Genomic DNA, 17,196 nt, shown 5'->3' on the forward strand with positions numbered 1-17,196 from the left:
ATGTTTCAGTTTTTTGTATAAAGTGATTTTATAATAGATATATTCAGAATATTTCAAAAATACAAGCAAAATAAAAAATAAAGAAAAAAGAATCCAAAAATGACCCTCGCAAAAAAAATCCAAAAATGCGAAAAAAGGACAAAAAAAGCGTTTAAGGTCTGTGTCCTCGCTGGGCTGCCCATTCTCGCGCGCTTCAGGCAAGCGCTTGTACAGGCAGCCCAGTTGGAGCGACGCCGGGTGCACAGGATACGTTCCCCGACCATGAGCTATGGGGGGCACGCCTCAAAAACAAAAAGGCTATGGGGGCCGATGTATAGGGCGTGTTTGGTTGCCCGTATAAGGTCCAACCAGGCCCGCGCGGGAAGGATCCGGCATGTTTGGTAGTCTGCATATACTATTGGGCCTGCATCGCACGCTTCTTAAAGCACCTCTGGGCCTGGCTCGCTGGAAACCCAAATATCGGCAGTTTCTCTGGAGCCAGGCCGAGCGAAAGCGCAGCGAGCGGTGTTGGGGATCGTTGCAGAAATTAAAAAAAATTCTACGCATCACCAAGATCAATTTATGGAGTAACCAGCAACGAGAGAGGGGAGAGAGCATCTTCGTACCCTTGAAGATCGCGAGTCGGAAGCGTTGCAAGAACGCGGATGAAGGGGTCGTACTCGTAGTGATTCAGATCGCGGTGGATTCCGATCTAAGCGCCGAACAACAGCACCTCCGCATTCAACACACGTGCAGCCCGGTGACGTCTCCCGCGCCTTGATCCAACAAGGAGGAGGGAGATGTTGAGGAAGAAGGCTCCAACAGCAGCACGACGGCGTGGTGGTGATGGAGTAGCAGTTCTCCGGCAGGGCTTCGCCAAGCTCACGCGGAGGAGGAGAGGTGTTGGGGAGGGGAGGGGCTGCGCCTTGGATGTGGTCTGCAGCCCTCCCTCCACCCCTCTATTTATAGGGAGAAGGGGGAAGGGGGCCGGCCCCTCTAGATGAGATCTAGAGGGGGGCGGCGGCCAAGGGGGAGGGGGCTTGCCCCCCAAGCAAGGGGGCGCCCCCTTTAGGGTTCCCCCCAACCCTAGGCGCATGGGCCCTAGGGGGGATGGCGCCCAGCCCACTCAGGGGCTGGTTCCCTTCCACCTACAGCCCATAAGGCCCTCCGGGGCAGGTGGACCCTCCCGGTGGACCCCCGGAACCCCTCCAGTGGTCCCGGTACAATACTGGTATACCCCCGAATATTTCCGGTGACCGTATGATGACTTCCCATATATAAATCTTCACCTCCGGACCATTCCGGAACTCCTCGTGACGTCCAGGATCTCATCCGGGACTCCGAACAACATTCGGTAATCACATACAGATCTTCCTTATAACCCTAGCGTCATCGAACCTTAAGTGTGTAGACCCTACGGGTTCGGGAATCATGCAGACATGACCGAGACAGCTCTCTAGCCAATAACCAACAGCGGGATCTGGATACCCATGTTGGCTCCCACATGTTCCACGATGATCTCATCGGATGAACCACGATGTCGAAGATTCAAGCAATCCCGTATACAATTCCCTTTGTCAATCGGTATGTTACTTGCCCGAGATTCGATCGTCGGTATCCCAATACCTCGTTCAATCTCGTTACCGGCAAGTCACTTTACTCGTTCCGTAATGCATGATCCCGTGACTAACTACTTAGTCACATTGAGCTCATTATGATGATGCATTACCGAGTGGGCCCAGAGATACCTCTCCGTCATACGGAGTGACAAATTCCAGTCTCGATTCGTGCCAACCCAACAGACACTTTCGGAGATACCTGTAGTGCACCTTTATAGCCACCCAGTTACGTTATGACGTTTGGTACACCCAAAGCATTCCTACGGTATCCGGGAGTTGCACGTTCTCATGGTCTAAGGAAATGATACTTGACATTAGAAAAGTTTTAGCAAACGAACTACACGATCTTGTGCTATGCTTAGGATTGGGTCTTGTCCTTCACATCATTCTCCTAATGATGTGATCCCGTTATCAATGACATCCAATGTCCATAGTCAAGAAACCATGACCATCTGTTGATCAACGAGCTAGTTAACTAGAGGCTCACTAGGGACTTGTTGTGGTCTATGTATTCACACATGTATTACGGTTTTCGGTCAATACAATTACAACATGAACAACAGACAATTATCATGAACAAGGAAATATAATAATAACCATTTTATTATTGCCTCTAGGGCATATTTCCAACAAGCGGGCCTGCACGAGGAGAAACCGGAGGGATGCGAGCTGTTTACTTGGTGTCTTCTTCAACCACCTCCAGTAAGCTCCTCTCTAATCTCCTCTCTTCCATATCCCTCTAATCTACACAACGGTGCTTCGATTCGAGGTAAGCTCTACATGAAAAAGATGCACATCGATGCTACGGTTCCATTTAGGCGATCGATTTGTAGTTTCTCGACCGTACATGCTCAATCTCTTGTTCCCGTTTGGAGCTGTTTTGGACGAATTTTGTCAGGCTCATCGCACACGATCGATTGTTTGAAATTTCCTTTGACCAACAGCCTAATCTCGCCGTTCTGCACAACATTCGTGTTGCAAGTTTCCTGTTTCGATGATCGTAGATGAGAAGATCTATATATTTCTCATGGCTGTACATATGGATATTATTAAGGACAGTATAACCGCACCTAAAGCGAGCCCTCACATCGATTTGAGTTTTTGGCCGTCCGTTTTCGTGATCTGGATGTTTCTGGTCGTTGGATCTCCATGTAAAGCGATCTGTCCCGCATATATGGTAAACTGGGGAGTGCCTACTGTCCTATGGGCAGCTGCTCCACAGGCCAAAACGTCGTCCTATGGTTAACTGGGCCTAGGCCGGCCCATTCGAGCCATGGCCTTCGAGGAATGAGGTCCAATGGTGTGCTTCGCTAAAGGGGTCCATCGCATCGACTAGGGAGGGATAGAGAGGAGCGACCGATGAGCGTTCATCCATCCACCACCGATGCGATGCGTGGAGGTCGATTGGATCGACCGGAGGAGATGCGGGATCGAGGCAAGGCGCCCATGCGCTTCGTGAAGGGGATCGACCGGAGGAGCGGGCCGGGTTCCGGGCCCAGCCGGGTGAGCTGCGCGAGGGGATCGGCGGAGACGCGGGATGCGGGTGAAGAAAACCATCCCATGGTCTCCCAGATCCAGCCGAGAGGCTCGCGATTCCATGAGGCCTTCCGGGCGATGCCACGAGGCAGTTCCCAGGGCAGCAGACCGTCCGTTGTCGATTCGACTCCGTCGTTTCAGTAATTGAATCACGGTTATAAGAGGCCAGTAATGGCAATCGATGTGTTCGGGTCAGTTACACTATCGGTTCACGCTCCTCCTTTAATCTCGCCTCCATATAAATATAATGTCCACTGTCTACCCTCTTTGCTCCTCGCTTCCGCAAAACCTTAAACGGCAGCCATGGTTGACACTCAGGTCGCTCGTCTTCGCTCTTCTGTCAATGGTCCCTCCACCATCCCCCCCAATTCTGCATTATAGATTATATTTCTATTGATATTGTTCTTTGTGCTCTCAAATAAACGCAAGTTCTCTAGCTTGATCAATTAGACCTTAGTTCCAATTGGTTGGCTGATTCTGCTACATTGCAAGGTGAGTCACTGCTTTCACCTTCAATGATTTCTTAGCTGAGATTAATATGCTTAAACACAACATCTTCGAATTGCTCATAGTTCTAATTGTTACAGTGTGAGATTATTTACTCGGGTCTAATATTCTTTCACACAGTGCAGAGTTGACTACTTAGAGTAACCATCATCTATTCAGCTTTTCTATTCTAAATGAACGACGTGAGGACGAGGCGTGCATATCAGAGTCATCTTTTGAAGGTATTTCTTTCATCACAGATCAATTCTTGTTTGTCCTATAATTTTCAAGTCCCCGCTGTATTTGGGCATGCCTCACTTTCTAGGAATGCAAATGTGAAGGTATGATACTTTTCTTAGTTCTCATTTGGTGCATGTATTTTGATTGATTGTAGCGAGTGATTTTCAAAATTGAATTATTCATCACAACTAAATTATAAGCCCATTGTTCAAAATGATGGAACAGAAAAACCATAGAGCAAAGCACCTGTTAATGGTATTTATGTTGGTAAATTTGTACAACCTCATTTCCCCTTTGTTCATGTTCGTGGTAATCCACAGACCTCGTCTATGGTGCTGGAGCCTGATTTGGGGAATTACAATGGCTGTCGAACCAGGTTAGTGTATGTATCCATATCAATAGCTCATCTTCCTACTTCAAGATCTCTCGGTGCGTGCATGCAATTAGTTAATTAAATTTGATGCTATCATTTATGTGTGGTTCACACCATGCTATTGTCGGATCCTCAACTTTGGTTGCTATCTGTCAGCAGCGCTGGCACATCATGATTTCCTTTTGTTGGATCAATGACTATATATGTGAGTCTGCAGGCAATTTCTCTCTTTGTGTGTGTGTGTGTGTTTCAGTTTTATTGTCTTCATTTGATTAGAAATTATGTGGGCGTTCACCAACATCGCTTCAAAGTATTTTCTCACTAACTTTATGTATATTTCACTTGCTTCAGGTATAGAAAAAAAAATCCAAGTTTGTTTATCCAACAAAAACGCTCGGCATCGTGCATATAATGTGGTAGTCAAGATGGTCGTATGTTTTACCTAGCTACCTTTCCCTTCTTCTTTTTTCATTTATTATCGGATCATGTGTATTCTAAATGTTTTCGTTCTCCAATAAACTGTGAAGTGGAATCTGTAATTGAATTGTTGATGTACCCACGTGCACATGTCAGGATCTTCAACGTACACTCACCTTTGTTATTTTTGTTTCATGCATCAGCTGGCCATGTCAAGTGCTCTCTTTGTTTGGGCAATGTCCATCAATAGGGCAGATAAAATAAAGTCCCAGATTAATTGACAATCGATCATGTGGATAGATTCAGTATAGCCAAGTACCTGTAGGCACCCTGAGAGATAGTGCAAAAGGAATAAACAAATAATTTGTCTACTGAAATTTGCCTGTAGATCAAGGGTTATCAATTCACTTATCCAGAAAGAATTTATTCAATTTGAGGCACTGCTTTCAATTGGGCTGACTGCATGTGCAGTACACACAAAGAAGACCCATGCGAGCCAAACTGAAACAATGGAACTTCTATTCTATGATTTGTAATTACTCAAAAATAAAACCAACTACACGCTTTTACAAAGCATTGCAACCCTCATTCATTCAACAATCCTAATAAACAGGCGCCGCAACGCGTGCCATTAACCACACCTAGAGAAGTTACAAATACGCAATCAAGAATGAAAACTGAAAAGCCATAAGCATTTTATTATTGCCCACCCATTAATTAGCATATAATATTCACTAACTTCATATAGCTTCTACGGGAGAATTAAGACGACAGGAGCCTCACTATGGTCTTTTTTGTTTGTTGAGAAAACCATGATCTATTGATGTGACTGCATGTGCATTTCACAAAAAAAAGGCCCATAACCCAAGTAAAATAAAAAAAATTCTATTATGTGACCCATAACAACCCTCGAAAAAACACATTTTTTATAAAAACACTGCAAACCTATTTCATCCAAAATTCATAATACACGGGCGCAGCAGCGCACGCCATTCACGATCTAGTGTGTACTGTGATTTAAGACACTGCTTAATTATTCCTCTAGTCGTCGTGGTTTCTCTCGGTCTCCTCTCTCGCATCTTGCTACGGTAGCGTTATCGTTGCCGTCGTTCATCTCGGCCTTCTCTCCATGATCCTACTGCAGTTCAGCCGTCATGGCGCGCACACTGACGGAGTTCTTCTCCTCTGTTCTTTGCCACCGACGGGGTCGGTCATCTCGGCCTCCTCTCTCTCGTCCCACTACACTGGAGTCGTTCCGGCGTCGATCATCTCGGTCTCCTCTCTCGTCCTACTGCACGGACCATACCATGGCGTGAGCACTGCATTCTCCTCCTCGGCGCACTGTCTTTGCGCGAGCACCGCGACTAGTTCGTCAATGGTGTTGCTCGCCATGCCGCCGACGGGGTCGCTCGTCCACGACTCCATGCTCGTCATGTCGGACACGGCGCCATGACCACTATCCACCGCAGTCGCCATGGTTCGATGGTTGACATATCCGTGCTTAAGTAGGTATTTCTTGTCTATATACAATGTTAATGCTTAAGTAGGTATTTCTTGGCTGTCAACTCTAATATGTTTGATGGTTGACATATCCGTGCTCATAAATGAGAATAACAAAACAATACTCTCTCAGTCCCGAAATTCTTGTCGCATGCCCAGTTCATTGGCAAATTTGCAAAAAAGCCCTCGCAATTTCAAAAGTGTCTCAAACATACCAATCCGCCCCGTCTTCTTCCTCCGCTCGTCACCCGCACGTTGCCAGGTGCCGGCGCCGGCCAGCTGCGATTGCCTACAGGCATCACCGCCGCCGCCAAGAACTGCTCCGACACAGCCGCCCAGACCTACCCCGCCGAGATCCCCTCCCAGCGCCCAAACCTGCGCCGTCGCCATCGCCGCCGCCCAAAACTGCTCTCCCGCGTGCCTCTAGCTCCCGCTGCTGCTTCTCCTCATGCTCCGGCTACTGCTTCTCCTTGAGCTCCGGCTCTTGCTTCTCCTCGAGCTCCCGTTGGTTGAGCTCTGCTGTCTCACATGCTTCTCCCATGCCCGTGCTGCTGCTGCTCCTCCTCTGCACTGTGAAGATACAGAGTAAATTGAACCAAATTCACTGTTAATTTTGGAGAAATAAAAATCGGACAAGATTGCTGCGGTTGCTGAAATGGGATGTTTGTTCACTTCGGCCTTCGGGTTAAGGAGCTTCGAGCTCAAATCTCATTTGGCAAGCAGAGTTTTGCTCCAGTTCCTCCTAGACGTCAAAACAGTGAACTGATGGGAACACTGAACAGTGAACACTAAAGGAGGTGTTTATCTTTAACAAACAAAGCAGTGTGCTCTTTTTCTGTTATAAAATGGAATTGTAATGGAACTAACAGTAGGTGATTGCATTGATCTTGAGTTTGGGACAACCAAATAACCAACTGTAGGCTATCAAAAGCGCATCTAAATGATAGCTCTATTCAATTTTAAATTCAGTAGCACAAGCATAACCTCTACAGACTTTGAGACAAAAAACTGGTATGTAGGAAATAAATTCAGACAAACATCACAGTGTTTCCTGCTTGTGTTTTTACCTGCAGTGTTCTTTTTGCTAAGCAATGCTTTGACGAGGTCACCTTTAAATCTTTTGAATCAGGAGCACCCAGCTATGACAAGACATAGCCAACAAACTAACTGTTCCCAGATTTTCATCCATGCATGATGTCCACAAATATTTGATGTATATGCTACTTTCAAGACCTGAAAGTTGGACTCGGAGATTGTTAAAATGTTTAGGATTAAATGCTAATCTTGATCAGAGGCAAAATACAAACAAAGAAATAGAAATACAATTTAGAGTATGAACTAACCTCCTCCCATCAGGATTAAATGCTAATTCATTGATTGGTCCAAAATGTCCTTTAACACCACCAATCTCTTCTTCTAAAATCTGAAATTCACAACAAAATCCTGTTACAGAAATTGACAATACCTTGATGCATTCAAATTCAAATTAGAAGAATCACGACAAAAATGTTAGACCACAGTTCTACATTATTTTCTCTGTTTATCACAACCAAAATGGGTTCAGTTTATATAAACAACAATATATTCTCTGAAGTGTTAGTTGTTTTCTTTTATTTCTTTGAAACTCTCTCAAGTTGTACTCACAACATATTACAGAGAGGTTTGTATGGTGGCTCCTGTACAGGAGTATTTATTTGAATTACATGGAGTATTTTATTTGAATAATTTGGTGTGTTACCAGGAGATACCAGCAAGCGCCATGTTTTTGTTCATTTATGAATTGGATCTTGTTTTGGTTCAAAATTCAGGAGATACCAGCAAGCAGCTATGTTTCCTGGACCATTTGTTGATCTGTTAATTTATTCTTGGTGTGTTGCTGTTCCAAGAAGCAAGTATTGAGATGTCTACTGTTTGTGAAAACCTACAGTTGAAAAAGGCCAGCCCTATATCCCAAAATGCCTACAATAGTGTCTGCAAACAATAATCCCTTGGAGATAAACTGAGGCTGCTACCTATGAAAAGTCCAGCCCTACTGCACTTTGTTAAATCTGCACATCAACTGAATTCAGAAACAGAATATAAGCCAGCCCTAGTTCATCATTGTAGGCCAGCATGAAACACACTCTAAAAAAAGCCTTAAAAGCCACTATTATTGTCTTACTGCTATTGTTTGAAGTTGAAGTCTGCCCTGTTTTACTCCAAAGTCAATTCAGGTTTATTTAAATTGACAGCAGCGTAGTCATCTCAACAGCACCTTAGTCAACCTGTAAAATTTACAACAAATCCAATTCGTACTGAACAGCACCGTACTGTAATTTGCTGCAATTTATTCCAAAGAATCGACTACATCAGCTTCTACCAGCACTTGAAGATGACTACAGTACATCAGCTTCTACTCCGAGGAGCACCATCTTGTCTACAGCAAAGAATTGACTACAAAAAAGAATTGACTACTCCGAGGGGACAAATCTGGAGAATCACTTGGAATAAATCTTTGGAAATTTTAGATTATCACAGCAAAGAAGCATTTTTATTCCGTGACTCTGAATTTATGCATAAACGCAGTTTGAAGGCGAAACGGAATCCAGTGGTGGACAGCGGGTGGGTTACCTGATGTGCTGGTCGACGGCAGGTGTGTGGCGGTCAGAGACTTCTTCTTCTGAATACATTTAACCCAGCCATGAGCCCATGACTAACTGGGTGATCATTTTATCCTGCAGCTAAGCAAAACCAAAAGAGCACTGCTGCCCAGCATGCCAGCTCTTTTGGAAAAAGAGAAGTGCTACCAACTTATTTTCTCCTAGCATTTCATTTGATAATGGGGTTGGATTTGATCAAAGCAAACGGCCATGCCTCACTCTATCAGTTACATGCTTACAGCTAATGAAAACCATTGCGATTCATGAAAACTATGGCCAAGGAATAAAAGGAAAAGAAACACGGTGGTCATGGGCGCCTGAGTTTCATCACCATTGAAAAGAAACACCATGGGAAAAGTACTATAGGGATTGAAAGGGGGAGAGATGGCATGGTCGCTACTTACCAACGGATGGAGCAGAACGTTGTCTTGGAGATAGGGCGGGGCTGGTAGCAGGAAGACCAACGACGGCAGGCAGGAGAGCAATGGGGGATCTCGAACCGACAGGGAACTGGCGGCGGAGGGCCCCGCGCCACCGTGCCGCAGGCTCAGGCGCGACCTCGTACGCCGGCAGTAGGCCCACACGCGTCCACGCCCCTGGCAGCGGCGGCGGCGGCAGCTCCCGCGTACCTCTCGCCGCCGAGGATGAGGGGCGGCGCGTAGAGCAGGTTCGCGTGAGGGAGGCGAGGCAGGCACCGGAGAGGCGAGGGGTTGCCGGGTGCGTGCGGCAGCGTGGTCGGCACTCGGCAGCGAGGCAAAGGGGCGGCGGGGCGTGAAGGCGAGAAGGGGCGGCGGCGGGGCCGTGAAGGGGCGAGCGGCGGCGGGGCGAGCGGTTGGGGCGAGAGAGGGACGTGCGGAGAGGCGTGTGAGAGGTAGGGCCTGTTCTGATCTCCTCCGGCTTCTAACTCCTACCAGTAAGCATGCACGTGCAACGCACGTCTCAAACAAAATATGTTTACATGATATAATACTAAAATGATTTTTACAGAAAATTCAGATCGCTACTAAATGTTATCATGTCACTTAAATTGTTTTTTCAAAAAGTGCGACCTATTTATGATCCAACACACATATCATAAACATGTCTTCACATAAAATTCACTGTCACATAATAATTATATTATAATTGCTACAAGAACATATTCTAAAAACCGCAACTAAGCATGTTTTGAAGGTCCATCTTTTGAAGCAATGAAGGTCCATCTATAGATGCGATCAATGATGCTTCGTTCAATGTATGGGATATTGTTTTGAGCTTCATTCTCTTCGTACTTTAAAATATGCACCAAAAATTGCTTCCTCAGTTGAAAACCATCCTACATTGGCATTATACAACATTGTTATAACAAGTTGTATGTGCAATGTGTATACAAATAAGCATGGTGTAAATAGTCACCTGGGGTATGGGAAAATATAGCTTTCCATCGCACAATGAGTGCATGTAATTAAAAACCAAATAACCAGACAAGGCACTGCATATATGAAATAAACACATAATGTGCGTTGAATGAATCAACTAATATTGTAATGCGTTTAAAAGAATCATACCAGTGTGAGTTTGTTGGAGCATCATGAACTATGCATTCCCATTTAGAGATATCATCCTTGAATGTAGGGTTTGCAACTTCAAGCGCAAGGTTTAGATTGTCGGCCACGGTTTTAAGTACATTCTTTCCGAAAGTAGGTATTGGTATCGGATCGAAAACTGAGACAACTTTTCTATTTTGATCCAAGACAAATAATAGAAATAACCCAAACATATACCAAGGCAATAAAATCTGCAATGATGAAATAGTTTAGAAATACATAGAATATTAATTAAGACCAAGTAAAGCACTGTTACAAATGAAAAAAAATCTTACCATATCACATTGAGAGATATGATAGTCATTACTGTCAGGCCAGCTATGGAACAACCGTTTCAATGTAGCAATTTCCATATGTTCACGATGACTTGAGTCTCGTGCATAATGGAACATGGACTAAAGTACGAATGAGAAAATATTAGTGCAATGAGAAAAAAATGTAGTACGTGATTATAGTAACTTACACAAAAGTTCAGATCCATATAGTGAGATGGAATGTCTCTGAGAAGCTGGACTTCGTGGCGCGCTAGTATTCGCACAGCCATATTAAAGCAATGAATATCCATGTATTCATCATTGCTTAATATGTTTTTAATTTGTCTCAAATTTAAGCTAATAGGGTACGGATCAGAGCTTTTCACCCATTCTCTCCTGTAAAATCAAAATTCTGTAAATTATAATGACATCAGAGTAATTTGTTGGAATAGAAAATGAAATAAAAAATATGGCTTACTCTAGTAGAGCGACATCATCAACCATACTGATGAACAAGCAAAGTTCATCTATTAAATCATCGTTTGTTGGGTTGACAGACGGTGAAAGAATAAATGACCGCGAGATGAGCTCAACTTATGTTGATGTATTTGATATTTTGAAATTCTCAGGGGGTCTATCCAGAATCATACATTCTGTGGGATCTGTGTTGTTATCGTCCTCTTCCATGTCTCGATTTCTTATATTATCATCATTCAATTCTGAGTCCACTAAAATGACAGCTAGTTTTGTTCTAAAATCTGTCATATGTTCCTATTAAAACAGTAATAAGAGTTAAATAGTGATACAACATAGAATAAATATAATGATACACAGTAAAAAATACCTGTGTAGGAATGTCAGACAACATATCTCCAGTGAAGTACTCCATAAAATTTACCATCCACAGACCACAAGATGACCTGCATGATTACAAATATAAAACTTAAATAAACTCAATCATTTTTAATCAAATTTATAGATATTTGTATAAAACAACTTTTAGAATCATCAAATGATCATGACTGAAACAAGCCGTGATGAAAACAAAATTTTCACAAACTTAGTGAACCGGACATGCCCTATGAAATATAATGTGTATTTAGATGATCTAATACAGTACAGTGTATTTTTGTTCGGACAACGCCACACTCACTCAAAGCTCAGTCAAACTCCCACCGCCCCCTCATTTCTCCTTTCCTCCCCATTCTTCCCTCATTCGTGGCCACGACATCCCCATCCACAGGCGGCAGCCCGGCAATCTGCTCTGCGCCGCCCCTCACTCCTCCTGGCGACGTCGGGGCCATCCATCGCGTGCGCTCTCCTCTTCCTCCCCATGGCCGCCTTGCTCCCCATCACCTACGCCCACTCTGGCAGCCCCCAACCCTAGTTCTCTCACACCCCGTAGGGAGAGGAGGAGTGAGGCTTCTGGGCGAGGAGGTGCTGCTGGGCGAGGAGGCACTTGATTTGCGTTTGCCGGCGCTGGATCCGCGTGCGCCGGCGCTTGATCTGCTCCGTCGTGGCTCCGGCGACCTTACCCTGTGGCTCCGGGACAGGAAGGCTACCCCGACGACATACAAGTCCGCCCCCTTCTCCTCTCCTCTTGGATTTCTTCTTCTTCCCTTCCCTGAGATGGTGTTCGTGCTTGGCTGCAGGAGACTTCAACACGCCAATGGATGCAGCCAGCCTCCAACTCACCACGCACCTGCACCAACTTGATGCAGGGAGAGGAGGAGTGAGGCTTCTCTCACGGGATGACGCCCAGCCATGGGGCAGCAGCAACCCAAGGTAAAGCCTCCCTCTACCTCTCTCTCGTTTTGATTTCATAGGTCTGGTTCCCTGATTTTTCTGCTGCTCTAGATTCACTTGCATGCTTGACTGAATCTAGTTGCTCTCAGGCCCTAGTGTTCAATGAGATAGGCATTGCACTGTTTACCAATTTAATTTGCTTGCCTACAGCCACATGGTCTAGAGATAGAATTGAGATATTCAGACTAAGTTTAATGATTTGCTGGTCATAATTACTGAATTTCGCTTGGTGCTATCACTGTCGGCCTCTAGTGCTGAATCAGTTGGTCACTGTACTGTTTACCAATTTAATTTGCTTGCTTGCCGCCACATGGTCCAGAGATAGAAATTCAGATATTGAGACTAAAGTTTAATTCAGATATAGAAGGTATACCAGTCTCTTTGCAGTTTGCTCTTAATACACTCTTCCCTTGGCCATGATGAGATGTTTAAGTCTTTCCACTTATCAGTTTTTAGTTCCACTTGAAGCGATGCATATTCGAATACATTTTCTAGTCCTTTGAGCTGTTGCATGAATAAATGACAAAGTATTAGCATCACAACCGAACAATAACAGAAATCGTCTTATCAAAAGATGGTGCAGTGGGACTAATGACTAACCATAGCGGTGAGGTCTTTGCGGCTCATTCTTGGGCCTAGCGAGTCGAGCACCTGGATGCATCGCTGCCCGGCATTTATAACTGCTAGGTACCAATGGAAGTGTTCAATGTTAACTGGAATGAATATCTGAAAATAGGGTTTTTGTTAGTTTAGGTCCCATCTATACAAACATTTATATGGAACTAAGACTCACCATATCATGTTCCAAATAAGTTGTAGCTCTGTTTAATACCCATCTTGGTGCGTCATCCCGTATAGAGCTAAATTCCTTTATCATCTTAGAGATGCATGCACTCTCTAAGAACACACTTCCACCTGACCTCATCTGTAGATGCTCTTTAGCACTTATGCAATGTATGTATGCGTCTATGATCTGCAATATGAAGTGCACACCTTAGTCAGAGGAGTGAATAGAAACTCATGTTAAAACAGCAGTCTTGTCTGAAAGACACATATACTTACTTCGTCGCCAAGGAATTCTTCGGGGAGTAATAGACGTTCTAACTGTTTTCTTTGGAGATGTGAGTCGTCGATGCTCACTAAATTTCTTTTATCGTTTGGTTCAGACATGATATTTTCAATCACAAACCAATCATCGCCAGTGCAGGCGTAATCTATCATGATGTAAGTAACAACATTTATTAATGACAAAGAAAATAAATGTAGCAAAAGCAGGGCATAGAAGGATTTGTCCGTGCCTTCTGGAGCCACCACGTAGTCTTGTGCCTTCTTAGGTTTGTTATGCAGTCGGATAGGCTTCCCTGTATGTGCCCCTTCCATGCGAGACGTTAGTTCTAATTCTCTGTCCTCAGTTGCATCCATTTGTTCACTTGTTTCATTGAAGGTTAATTCCTGGAGGCAACATTGCAAAGAATAATGGGTATGCAGGATATAATATACTTACAATTAGACCTATTTGGAAAATAGTTGGAAAAGAAAAGATACCTCTGTCACTTCAGAGTCTTCGGAATCACTGGACTGCGTGCTCTGCTTTTTCTCCACTTCTTTGTCGGCTGTTCCATTTGATTCTCTCATTGTGTCCCCTATAGTGTCTGCCCCTTCGGTGCCAAATGTTTGTGCTAATTCCTCATCCCGAGCTGACTGCATTTGTTCACTTGTTTCGTTCAAGGTTAATTCCTGAGAGCAAGATTACAAAGAACAATCAGTATGCAGGGTTTAATATAATTAGAATTAGAACTATTTGGGACATATACTTGGAAAAGAAAATATGCCTCTGTCACCTCGGAATCTATGGACCGCGTGCTCTTCTTTTTCTCCACTTCATCTTTGTTGGCTATTCCATTTAATTCTGCAAGTTTGTCCCCTACAGTTTCTGCCCCTTCGGTGTCGAATGTTTGTGCTAATTCATTGTCTTGAGCTGGCTGCATTTCTTCACTTGTTTCCTTGACGGTTAATCCCTGAGAGCAACATTACAAAGAATAATCCCTATGTAGTATTATAATATAATGAGAATTAGAATTATTTGGGATAGTTGAAACGGAAGCATGCCTTTGCCACTTCGCAATCTGTGGCCTGTGTGCTTTTTTTCTGTACTTCATCGTCGTCTATTCCATTTGTTTCTTCCTTGCTTCGTACCTGAAACACACATAATATAATATTACCCGGTACTTACTGGTTCTTCATCGCTTAGTAACTGAAACACATAATAATATAATATTCTTCAGTACGTATAGAAGAGCAAATATTATGAAGATGAATAAAGAATCGTAGGTATGATATTATGATACTATAGATTACATATTGTTTTGTCCCCCCTGAATAAGAAGAATAATAATGGCATGTGAAATTAAAAACCGCCTTTGTCGGCTTGGGTTTTGTATGCTTGTGTTAGGATATCACCTCATCAATCTGCATATTTTCTGTATCTTCCATGATGCCTTGTTCTTCTATTGCATTTGTTGAGTCGGTGTTCATATCTTCATCTTTGGTTATCATGCATTCAATCTGCATATTTTGTGTATGCTCGTCCTTCTCTCCTTTGTTGATGTTTTCCTGAAAATCAAAGCATATATTATTATCACGTCATACACATTCAGCCCCTATGTTTTGTTAGCTTGAAAATCGATCTTATATGTTGGGTCGTAGGGAGTACATCAAAACTGTATGCACATATCTGCTCATGTTTACTTAACATAGTGGTATCAGGACATCCTTTCCAACTAAATTTCAGTATCTATTTCTTTTTTTAATTGTTCAGTAAACTTTTCGAGACTAACTTGCGTGACTATTCTCTCTAGTAATCAGGTGGATCTTGCCCAAAGAATTTCCTAAGTCACATAATGAAATCTCTGTAACTTTGCGGGATAACACAAGGCATGTTGATTCACTTCGTTGGATCACCTCTAGCGACTATGTTGCCTTGTAGATGTGAAATCGTGAATAGGATGTAATTATCGAGAGATATCATTATTACCACGATGATATCAGATTGATCCGTAGAGGCCACCGAGGATTGTGACGCAGACATGGGGGGGACGATGGTAGTTCACCACGGACACATGTGTACGGCAAGCTGGACAGACTTGCGGTGGAGGAGGCCGGCGCGGCGGAGGGGTGTGAGGCTGCGGCAATCCTTCGCGAGAGAGGATGAAGGAAACCCTACGGTGCAAAACCCGTTGCTTCTGTGGGCTCCTGATTGAAAGATCGTTCGCTGTAGGCAATATGTAAGGCGGAAATCAGGGGAAGGACTTTCATAGCATGAGGAGGCAAGGGAATCGTGATTGTTATCTCAAGCCCCACGCTTTCCTTTGATCTATCTTTTTTTTGGCAACTCCTTTGATTTATCTCAGGACGCATGTTTTTTTTTTTGCTTTTTTTATACCCTACGCACATAGAATTAATTGAGTTATTTTCGTAATACATGTTTATGCAGAAATATTGCTCGGCTCATCAGAACGTTTATCTATTTTTTGTGTGCTTTCTCTTATACCTTTTTATTATGTACAGAAAGTTCATCATTCTCTACAGAAATATAATTCTTGTATCCTTTGTCTTGGCAGTTAGTTAATTATGTGCCCTCAATGGCCGTGTTTGACAGGAGGGGCCAAGGAAGTGCTTTCGATTGTTTCAAGACTGAGCTTGCTAAAACGGCATAATCCACTATTCCTGAGATCAAACCATGCAACCTTGCAAATATTGTACTACAGCCCAAAGCTATTGGGACTGGTGACATCATAGGTTTCCATGTTATGAAGAAACCATCAAGGTGAGTTCCGTACTTATGTTTTATTATTATTGCTGCTCACGTGTGTTCAGAAAAATTGATTGCTTTCTTGGCCCTTTATCTCTTTTTGTTCATTGTTGCTTATGCTGTCTTCAGTGTTGTGTTTACACATTATTATCGACGGTTGTTAGTGTTAGGGACTGAGAATACTTAGTACTCCATGATGACCACGTCCAGTCAAGACTGAAGTTGACACTTCTTTCTTCCATTTATATGTTAGATGGATCGTTTCAATTTAGTTAGTTCACGTGCGCTTGGCAATTCAACCAGTTATATTTGAGACTGAGGTCGAACAATCACATATGCACTTCAGAGAAAAACAGCCATCATAAGATTGCAATATTTCATTATTTCTGTCAATGATCCCAACAGCTTACATTTTGCTGGTATAGCAATCTTATGTTCTGGAATTTACAGAATAAATTGAAATTTCTACGTTCCCAAATGAATGCTGTAAGTAATCAGAACATAAACGGAATAACAAGTGTGACACATTTAAAGTCTGTACTTTTTCATTTCGGGACAGTTAATATGTCAACGATTTTTACAAATAAATCACACTAATAAACGACTCTGACATAAAGAGTCGGAGGTCACATCGACATCATTTGTGTTTCATGCCTATTATGTAGTGCGCTGTTATGAAACCTGCAAATAAAACAAGAGAAAAGTGTTATATTCAGAGTTAGTTATATAGGTACAAAATCGAAGGTGCAAAGAAAACACGAACTATTGCACGTACCTCACCCCTCTAAAACATCTCTGTAGACAATGTTTTTGGTGCTTCTCCCAGATTTATCAACCTCCTTGTTAGGCTTGGCTAAAATCCGTGTCGTCTTTCTTGAGACACCCCTTGACAATGCAACATATAGTTGGCCATGTGAGAAAACAGGTTCTGGAAGGTAAATACCGACATT

General features: G+C 43.4%; 1 long non-coding RNA gene across 3 annotated transcripts; it reads right to left on the reverse strand.

Annotated features, from left to right (window-relative positions):
• Positions 1-6,128: 6,128 nt before the first annotated feature.
• LOC123143916 (uncharacterized) lies at positions 6,129-9,670 on the reverse strand. Of its 3 annotated transcripts, none has more exons than XR_006471143.1 (5): positions 9,194-9,670; positions 8,312-8,912; positions 7,494-7,573; positions 7,218-7,383; positions 6,129-6,720 (listed from the first exon to the last, which is right to left on the reverse strand). It is a non-coding gene; the product is annotated as an uncharacterized lncRNA (long non-coding RNA). The 3 variants fall into 3 exon arrangements; XR_006471142.1 differs by having other exon boundaries at positions 8,312-8,414; positions 8,510-9,667; XR_006471141.1 differs by having other exon boundaries at positions 8,312-9,666.
• Positions 9,671-17,196: the final 7,526 nt, after the last annotated feature.

Source organism: Triticum aestivum, chromosome 6D (genome assembly GCF_018294505.1).
Source record: "Triticum aestivum cultivar Chinese Spring chromosome 6D, IWGSC CS RefSeq v2.1, whole genome shotgun sequence".
Taxonomy (NCBI): Eukaryota; Viridiplantae; Streptophyta; class Magnoliopsida; order Poales; family Poaceae; genus Triticum; species Triticum aestivum.